This window comes from Rhynchophorus ferrugineus, unplaced genomic scaffold (genome assembly GCF_030347505.1).
Source record: "Rhynchophorus ferrugineus isolate W39M unplaced genomic scaffold, kcgeb_rfMv2 rfM7, whole genome shotgun sequence".
Taxonomy (NCBI): domain Eukaryota; kingdom Metazoa; phylum Arthropoda; class Insecta; order Coleoptera; family Curculionidae; genus Rhynchophorus; species Rhynchophorus ferrugineus.
In genome coordinates this window covers 27142613-27152424 of record NW_027472586.1, presented here as the reverse complement: position 1 = coordinate 27152424, position 9812 = coordinate 27142613, and positions in this window count along the sequence as shown.

Here is a 9812-nt window from a genome sequence, read left to right as displayed (position 1 = left end):
CAAAGCCAATTTGGACCTATGGGATACAAATATAGGGTTGCACTAAAAATTCAAATCAACTAGTCATACAACGCTGTCAAAACAAGGTTCTTCGACTGATTACCAATGCCTATCGCTATGTAACTAATGAAGAATTGCACGATGACCTGGAAATCAAATGGATTTGCGAAGTTATCCAAGATTTCGCCTTGAAACACGAAAGAAGATTACTAAATCATACTAACGTGGAAGCAATACAACTGCTGGACAGCGCGCAGGATGTCAGGAGATTGAAACGAACCAAACCATACGAACTTATATAAAGTGTATACATTTAGTGTAAACTATAGCTATAAGTTAATAATTAATAAATAATTATAATTTTATAATTGAGGAATACATACTGATGTATTTTCTCGCACTCGTCTTGCTTGTAAATTAATCCAAGTACATAGGAAAAGTAGTAATAAATTAATTGTAAATTAAGATTGTACTAAGCGTATCTAATAAAGATGTTATTAAAAAAATAAAAATGTATTCATAGAAATAATTATTTTATCAAATAAGCCTGGTTTTTTATTAAATTTATTGTTTTTCGATATATATTTTAGATGAAAAATCTGTATAAAAAATAATACTAATATTAGTATAAAAATGAAGTAATAAAAATATGCAGATATAGTGAAACTAACTACGTAATTTACCTATGTGGAACATACGGTACAAATAGAAGCAATTATGAATTATGAACAGTAATTTGGTAAATATTTTAAACCGCTGATAGATATTAAGATGTTCAACGACTAATGCAGGAAAATATGTAACTGTACGAAAATTTATTCTTTGAACCTATTATCCAATATTTGAATTATTTGCCTTATAGGCCTACGTTTTAAGTTATAACATAACTATATAGACTAACCATAATAACTATAATAGTTACTTTAATGATTATAAAGAAATTACGTTAATATAAATTTTAAATTAAAAAAAATAAAGTGCATAATTCTGTTCGTTATTGTTTTATTTCATATAAAACTAAATAATAATATAAAATTAAATAAAATTCACATATACTTAACATATATTTGATGTTCTGAAGTTGTTGTCATTTCGAAAATAATCTTTCCCATTATACCATTCTTATAATGTTCAGTGATGTAGTAAGCTAAACTTATTAATAGCTTGTTGATTTTTAAAACGTAATCGAAGTTAAGTTTAATTAAATGCCACTTATAAAAGTTAGTGAGTGTTTGTTCTTGAGATAGTTTGCATGTATTTTGATATACAGATATTTGTTACTGTAATTAATGTTATATGTCAAATATATTTGTGACCTTATATTGAAATTATAGTGAAAATAAATTTTAGTAATATTAATGCATATCATTTTTAATTTAGTCTTCTTGGTCTATTATGAGGGAAACATGATTAAGTTTACAAATTGTGGTCGAATTTCGACAACAGAACAACAGGGAGATCACTGGTTATTATAAAAGTTCAAAGAAATATTAATTCTTCATTTGTTTTACTAACTATAACAAATGTTTATATATTGATTTTTTATTTTAGCTGCTTCTTATAAAGATGAACATAGCTAATAACAGACATTTGTTTTATTCGCACAAATAGTACGTCCACATTTATTAGATCCAACTTGTTCTTACTCTAATTAGATTAGTTATAATTTTCTTAACTACTAATTGTACTCTACAATAAAAGAAGGCACTGTATTACAAGGAAGTGTACTGGGGCCAATGCTTTATCTACCCTATATTTATGATATACCACAAATGGAGAATATTACGATTGCTACATTTGCTGATGATACTGCCATTATAGCTGTCGCAGACATTCGTGAAGAAGCCACAAGAAAATTACAACAGGCAAGTGACAATATAAATAATTGGACACAAACTTGGAAAATAAAAATTAACGTAAGCAAATACGAGCATGTACAGTTCACCTACAATCAGACAGTACAGGCACCAATAACATTAAATAATACTATCATTCCATAGAGCAACAACGCTCCATATCTCGGAATGAATCTTGATGCAAAACTTCGCTGGAAGGAACATATAAAGAAGAAAAGAAAAGAACTGGAATTTAAATATAGGAAAGTGTGTTGGCTAATTGGAAGAAAATCACAATTATCAGTACTTAATAAAAAGCTATTATATAAGCAAATACTGAAACCTATATGAACATACGGAGTTCAATTATGGGGATGTTCTGCAAAGAGTAACATAAACAAAATACAAATTTTATATTGTGGGCGCATCCTAATACTACAGGACTAGCTACATCGAGACCTTCAGATACACACAGTCAGTCAAGAAATCAAAAAAATTGCAAAGAGGCATGAGAAATGACCATAATGTTTGGATACCATCAGAGCAGGACACAGACTCAAAAGTATAAAAACATCTGATCTTGTGTAGTGTTGTGCAGTGAGCTGCAGTTAATAAAAAACACAGCAGTGACATGTATAAACATTATTTCGCCAGGGTCTTATAACTTATCCTAATTAATATTTAGAAATTGTTCCATATACAATTAGCACTCAAATTCAAAATTTATGATCGAAAGTCAATACTTTTTCATGACATTTAGATGTTTATACAAGTTCTTTTCGATATTCTTCTTTTTTATATAAAAATATATTTCCGATATAAATTGAAAATTTTAATATTGGATTTGTTCATAAAGAGTTAAGTTGACTATAAGTGTTGTGATTATACAGTTAGTCGTGATTCTAATTGTAACTATTTTATAGTCAAATACCAGTCAATTAGTCAGACAAAGTAGAACAATGTTAGTTTCCTATTTTTAAATCGTTTTCCATAAATATTAAATTCATGCCTTTTTTGCATCTGCTATAGAATAGATTTCGCTATAGAAGTATCTATTCAAGCCATCATCATCATAAAAACCACGCTTCTTGATTTTCTTATGAATTGTCGTATCTTAAGCGAAGCACTTCTAATATGATATCCAAGAGAAATATGTTAAATTTGACTTAATGGTCATATTTGATAGGCTCAAGAGTACAGATATCCAATTAAAAAATGTCCAATTTTTGGAGCCAAAGATTACTGGAAATATAAGCATTCCAAAGAGATTATAATCTTGATTGTAATATATCCTTTCCTTCCCACGAACCTGGCCTATTCAGCTTGCTACTTTTTAGCGATAGATATCACTTTCTCCTGTTATTCTGATCCAACATTTACTCGGATTTTATCCGGTTTAGATAGCAGACCATCAAGCCACATGGCCTTGCAATGTAAAATATATCATGAAGCCTCAACATCTGTATCAGTGGATATGACGCCAACATCAGTGAACGTTAGATCTGCCAAAGAGTTTGTAATATAATGTATAACGAGTTTTTAACAACTTTTTGTGAAATTGTACCCATCTCCTTGGCGAATACCGGCTCGGATCTCATCAGCTCGGCAATAATCAGGGTGAGTAGGATTGGGTATTATCTGGTATGGTCAGAACAGATATAATTTATAAAAAGGAAACTCTAATTTACAACTAAAAAGTCACTATATCCAATATCATGAAATATTTAAGTATTATTATGAAATTATGGGAAAATACTCTTGTTTGGAGTGCACGGGAATAGCTAAATGGCATAGAAGAAAGCAACAACCCATTAACTAAAAATCGCTTTCAAAAAAGACATCAAATTTGTGATATAAATAACTTAAAAATAGAATAAATAGATGCAATATGTTGTTATGCAAAATACACAAATTATGCAGATATTCTTCAGATAAAGTTGAATAAATAAATATTAAAGAAACGTGCAGCTTGTGACGATAAACAAAATCCGACTACCAAAATAATCGAATCAACTTGTTAATATTTTTTATACTAAATTAACATAATTTTACTAAATAAATATTATGAAATAATAAAAATAAAAAAGAATATTGCACTTAAAACCAAGAAACTGGTTGAAATTATTGGACGGATTTTTCAAAAATACAAACATAGTAAAACAAAATGTTCTTCAAACAAGTATTAATATTGGGTAATAAGTCACCTGATTTTATTTAAATATGTTAATTTAAAATTATTATAAGGTTCTAGTAGATGTTTTATTAATCAGGTACGCGATTTCGTAAAGCATAACAAGCATTTGTGATTGAAAATGATTGAAGAGCAGAAAATCCTTCCTTAAAAAAAATTAAACAAGGCCGAACAACATCTGTCTAAGGTCGACTTTAAGATAATTTTGGAAACTGTAATACATTGCAGGACAGAAATATAGCATTTTTGTTAGCATGACGCAAACTGTAAGCTTGGATTAATTAATTTTTTGTTGGTATCAGTATTTTTAATTATTTTGATATGATATTGTCTTGATTGTTTTAATAGGAGTTGAGTAAAAAATTGCATTTGAGAGAGTGATAGGAGAATTGCATTATTTTTACAAAAATTTCTATGCTGTAGCATAAATGGAATAGTTTGAAATATATGGCAAATAAGCTAATTTGTGGATATGTATAGATGTACACCCAGAACTGCGATGTTTGTGCTAGAAACCCATGGACTAGGAGGATCTTTGAAAATATGGCTGTTTCCTAATTTTAAGATTCCATGATTAGGGGACTTTGAAAATCTTCAATCCATCTCTTGTCTCTTATATATTTAAGTAATTTCAATTAATCGTCAAAAAAATTCAGTTTATAGACATTGCAGAAGTGTAGGAAAAGATTGCATACAATTATTCTGAAAAAGTAGCTATTTGGGAAAGTATTGTACTTGCTACAGCTGTATGATTTGCTGATAACGAAGAATAATCTGCCAAAATATTAAAGAAGAGAAAAGCAGATCTAATAAGACATAAAAAAATACTTGAAAGGTATATACTAAGAAAAACACAAAATATTAACATGAGTTTTTAGGTACTTAAGGCTTGATTTCATTAAATATGGTGGTGGTTTTTTAGTGGATAAGCCCTTTTTCAATGAAATATATTAACCTTGCCTTTATTTGGTAAAATGTTCTATTTAAACTTATATTGTATTGTAATGAACTAGTAAATAGCATGGGAAATATAACGAAATGTATCTACGAGGAAGTTGTTATAAAATTTTATTTATATATAATACATATGTATTATCTAAATATGTGGTAGTTTAGTAAATGTTTTATGGCATAACTAAGGTTCATTGTTTTATATTCTTTAATTTATAATTAAAATTTTGATATTATGCTGTATTTTTCTTTGAACCTTCTTTAAAATTTTTCGTAAATTAATCAAATTTTCTTACTGTTTTTAAAGGTTCTTTTTTACTGTATATATACCTGTATGGTATATATAGGTTAATAGGTTGATTGATTATTATTAATAGTTATATAGGTTGATTTATGAACATTACCATTTAGTTTGAAAAATAATACAGGATATTTTACATCTTGAAAACTAATACTATGCTGATATCAGAAGTTTTGTTATAATTAAGACACAGAACTACCCACCACGTCCTAAGCAACACCGAGAATATTCAAATATTTCTAACAGTGATGATCCACGATAACCACGATGATTTTTAATGTATCCTATCACTAGTAGATATAAAATTAGATTTCATTATTGATTTGAAATGGCTATAAATTACTAATTTCTTGCAACAGGAATTAAGAGCCATATAATTTTATTGTAATGTTATACCTACGATTTGTATAATGTTTATTAGCAATAGATTTAGGATACTTTATGTAATTTTATCTAATTTTCTTCTTAAGCCATAAATATTTTGATCAAAGCTTGAAAAAATCTTCAGACCAATTTTCGAATTTAATGAAGTCGTCTTCTTTTTGACGTTTCGTGATCGTTTGCAGTTACATGCATCACATACGCTGCCACAATAACATTGTTAAAACAATCACGTAACCATCTAACCTCGTCTATTAGCAGACGAGTGAAAATGGACAGAGAATACAGAACAGTCAGCGTCATAAACCAAAGCAACATTAATTTCTCTCGCTCTGCCTTAATTGCCTCGAGAACAATCGAGAGGTTCATCGACATTCGTTTTCGATTTTTCAGTTCCTTCGCTTTCAGCCATGCGGTCGATTCCCATACGAATCCGCAATCCGGCCAGGTAGAAGCGCGGAGAAAAAAAACCGCGCCAACCAAAATGGTTGTTTTCACCCTTTTTAACAATTTTTTTCTCCCAAGGCCTCCGACAAAAAACGGCAGATTATTTTCGAGTGCCGATCGAGTGTGGGATGGATGTTGTGCAATCTGCCGTTGATTCCGATCCAGGTAGAAAGTAAAAGGCCTCTTCGTGTGTCCTCAACAGGTGCAACGGCGCTAATATGCAATAAATATACCGAGGAAACTTTCTTCGTTATCTGGTACGGAATCGGAACGACTGATATTTTTTGTTGGTCCTTTGAATGGTCGGTTTTTTAATGGTAGTCTGCTGAAACAAAACGTGAAAATACAGCGGTCGATCGGTCACGGTCATTTGTGTCAGTGAGAGACTTGCAGCTTGTCTCTATGAGATTGATTGAAAGCTAGTTTTACAGGTCTTTTACTGTTCTCACAGATTCGGGGAAACGTTATCTGTTTTTTTAATGTGCAATGCGCCATTTCCTGTAACTTTATTTATACCTGACGTTTTAATGATTTACGTATTAAATTCCGATATGAATGTTGAATTTATCAAACTTCTTTCGCATTATTTAATAGTTTCGCTAACAAAAATTGTATATTTTTCATATATACATAATTGAAAATATTGGGTACTAGTTTATTCGATAAGTTCTCGGTCCATTGTTTAACAGTACATGTAAAAATTCGACGTTGCTTTTGACGTTATCAAAAAGTTTGATACTTTCGAGCCTGTGTTCTATTCTGGTGTTCCAATAGTTATAATATTAACATGGGAATGTCTCTCCTCATGCTCCTAGCGATTCCTTATTTTAAGATGTTCATTCTAGAACTTTTGCATAAAGAGTCACTTTGAGAGAAAAAAAAAACAAATTGAACGAACATTATTATTAGGGGCTTGCTTGTGTTTTTAATTTAAATAAAATATTTTTAGAGAAAATTATGGTGATGCTGTTCTGCAATATTCAAATTGTCAGTTTTATGTTAAGGTATTTAAAATTTTGTAAACGTAAAAATCACTTTGTAGCCATTGACAAAGAAGGATGGACAGGAGCAGAGAAGTTCGAGGACTTATTGGACGAAAACCCAGCCCAAACTTTCCTACCTACCGCCTAGAAGTTGATGAATTAAATGTTTCATAATGTTCACACACGATAAAAAATATTCTAATTGTGTAAACTTTCCAAAATTGTGGTTTAATCGTGACAAATCTGTCAATGACATACTGTGAATGGAGATAAAAGTGGAAGTACTAAGACAACCCAAAGCGCCAATAGTTAAGAATTTCTCCAGGAGAACTATCCACAAGTATACCGAAGTGACCATATTATGAAAATTCATGGCCATAAAATAATTACTGTGCATCTGGTGGAAATTTCTGCAGGATCCAGCGCGCCCACAAGAAGTAGCGCCTTCTGATTACCATTGAATCAGATCTATACGGCATGGCTTGGCTGATCATGGTTTCGGAATTCTAAAGATATGTGAAATATGGCTTTCCCCTCTGACAAAATCTCAAATGAGATAACTCAACTCCAACTAGTTCAATCTATGCGATTAAACATATTTTTCTTCAAAATCAGGACTTGTTGAGTTCGCATTATAAATTTATTAGCTTCACGCTAATATGTCGGTGGTGATAACATTATCAAATTTATATTTGGAATTGTCAGTTTATTGAGAAACATGCTAATGTTTTGATGTCGGATAATTGACTGAAGGAATCTAAATTAATCATACATAATAAGTTACTGCTGCATAAGAAAATATGAAAACCTATATGGAGCTATGGAATTCAACATAACACAAGTATTATAGAAAGTCCAGAGAAGTATTGTAGATACACACATATATTATAGGAACAAATACTTAACACTGACATCTTCGGCTTCCAAATGTCATAGAGAAAATTGAGACGTTCGTAACAAGACATGAGGAAAGACACCACTTCCATGTTAACAACGAAGGGCGCCAGCTCTTGAATGACACACATTATATGTTAACTCTACCAAAATTTCTTCTGACAATATATTCTGACAATATATATATATATATATATATATATATATATATATATATATATATATCAACTATATGAAGAACTTACTAACATTTAAAACGAAATTTAATTAAATCTATTTTCCATTAAGTTTTAGTAATCAACAAAGTTTTAAATACTACATCGCTGAACATTATATCACGAGTAAGATTATTTTCAGAACTGCAATAACTTCAAAGGTTGGAAAATATGGAATATTAAATAAAGTAATACATACTTGAACATTAACTAAAAATATAACGAACACAATTAGGCATTTTATATTTTACAATTTCGAAATTCTATTAAAGTAAGTGATAAAAGGTCAAAAGAATAAATTGCCATAACATATTTTATTGCATTAATTGTTAAACATCCTAATATTTATCAGCGATTTAAAATATTTACCAATTTACTGTTAATAATTCATAATTTTTTCTATTTGCCCCATATGTTCTGTCTAGGCACACTATGAAGTTAGATTCAATTTGCATATTCATTAATGTTGGGAACTATCGACTGAAATCCACTATCGACTGTTTAGTAATTGACTACTTTTTACTATCGACTGTTTCAATCGCTATTTTTGGTTGGACTGATTTTACAACTTTTTACCAGTGACTGTTTCAGGCGTACTTTTAGTTACTATTTTTAGTTCTACTTTTCTCATTCAACTGATTTTTAATATTTTGACTCTGTCGTCCTAGACGCGACCTTGACAAAATGTACCCAATTTATGCTTACATAGATTTATATAGAATATATGTAGTTTTATGATTTTTTTGGTAGTTTGCTTGTAAATAACAATATATTGTATATTAATATTATAGCATTTGGCACGATATTTTTCAAAATTGCTAATGTAATAGGATAAAAAATTAACATTGGGAATGATAAATAGTAAAATATTTTAACTATTTTTATGGCAATAATAGGTAATATTTCGATTACTCTCTCGATTTTTGTTAAAAAATATTCTAGTGCAATAATAAATAAAGCATTTATATCATTTTATTCGGATAATTTTTAATTATGTCACGGATTAGTTTTTATTTTCTATGATTAGGTATATGTTTAATTTTTATCTGGTATTTATGGTTATTGTACATCTTTAGTTTTCAGGTTTTGTTTAAGTTCTATTATATTTTCTATATCTATTATAGTATATTATATAAAAATAGCAATTAACACATTAAAATACAATAAAATATTTGTAGATTATTCTCCATTCCAAAGAAATAGTCCATTCCTTTTTACAGATCCACAGAACATTTAAATATAAGGGTAATTCTACTTCGTTTAAAATGAAATTAATAATTGCATGTTAATAGTATTCAGTCATATTTTTCTTTTCTTTTTTTTCTTTTCTTTTTTAAAGTTAGTTCGTGAAGGAATATGTACATCTCCGTCTCGCTTATACTACCGTTAGAAAATATAAGCACATGTAAAATTAACTTCCCCAAGCAATTATATCCGTCCTTTATTCTCTCACAATTTATACAGGAAAGCATTCGTGCATCATTCGTCTGTTATCACGAATTGAAAAAAATCAAACCGTGCATTTGTTGTTTATATTTAAAAACAATACATTCAATAAAAAAACAGGCTTATTTGATCAAAAATAATTTCTTCACCTACATTTTTAAATAAAAT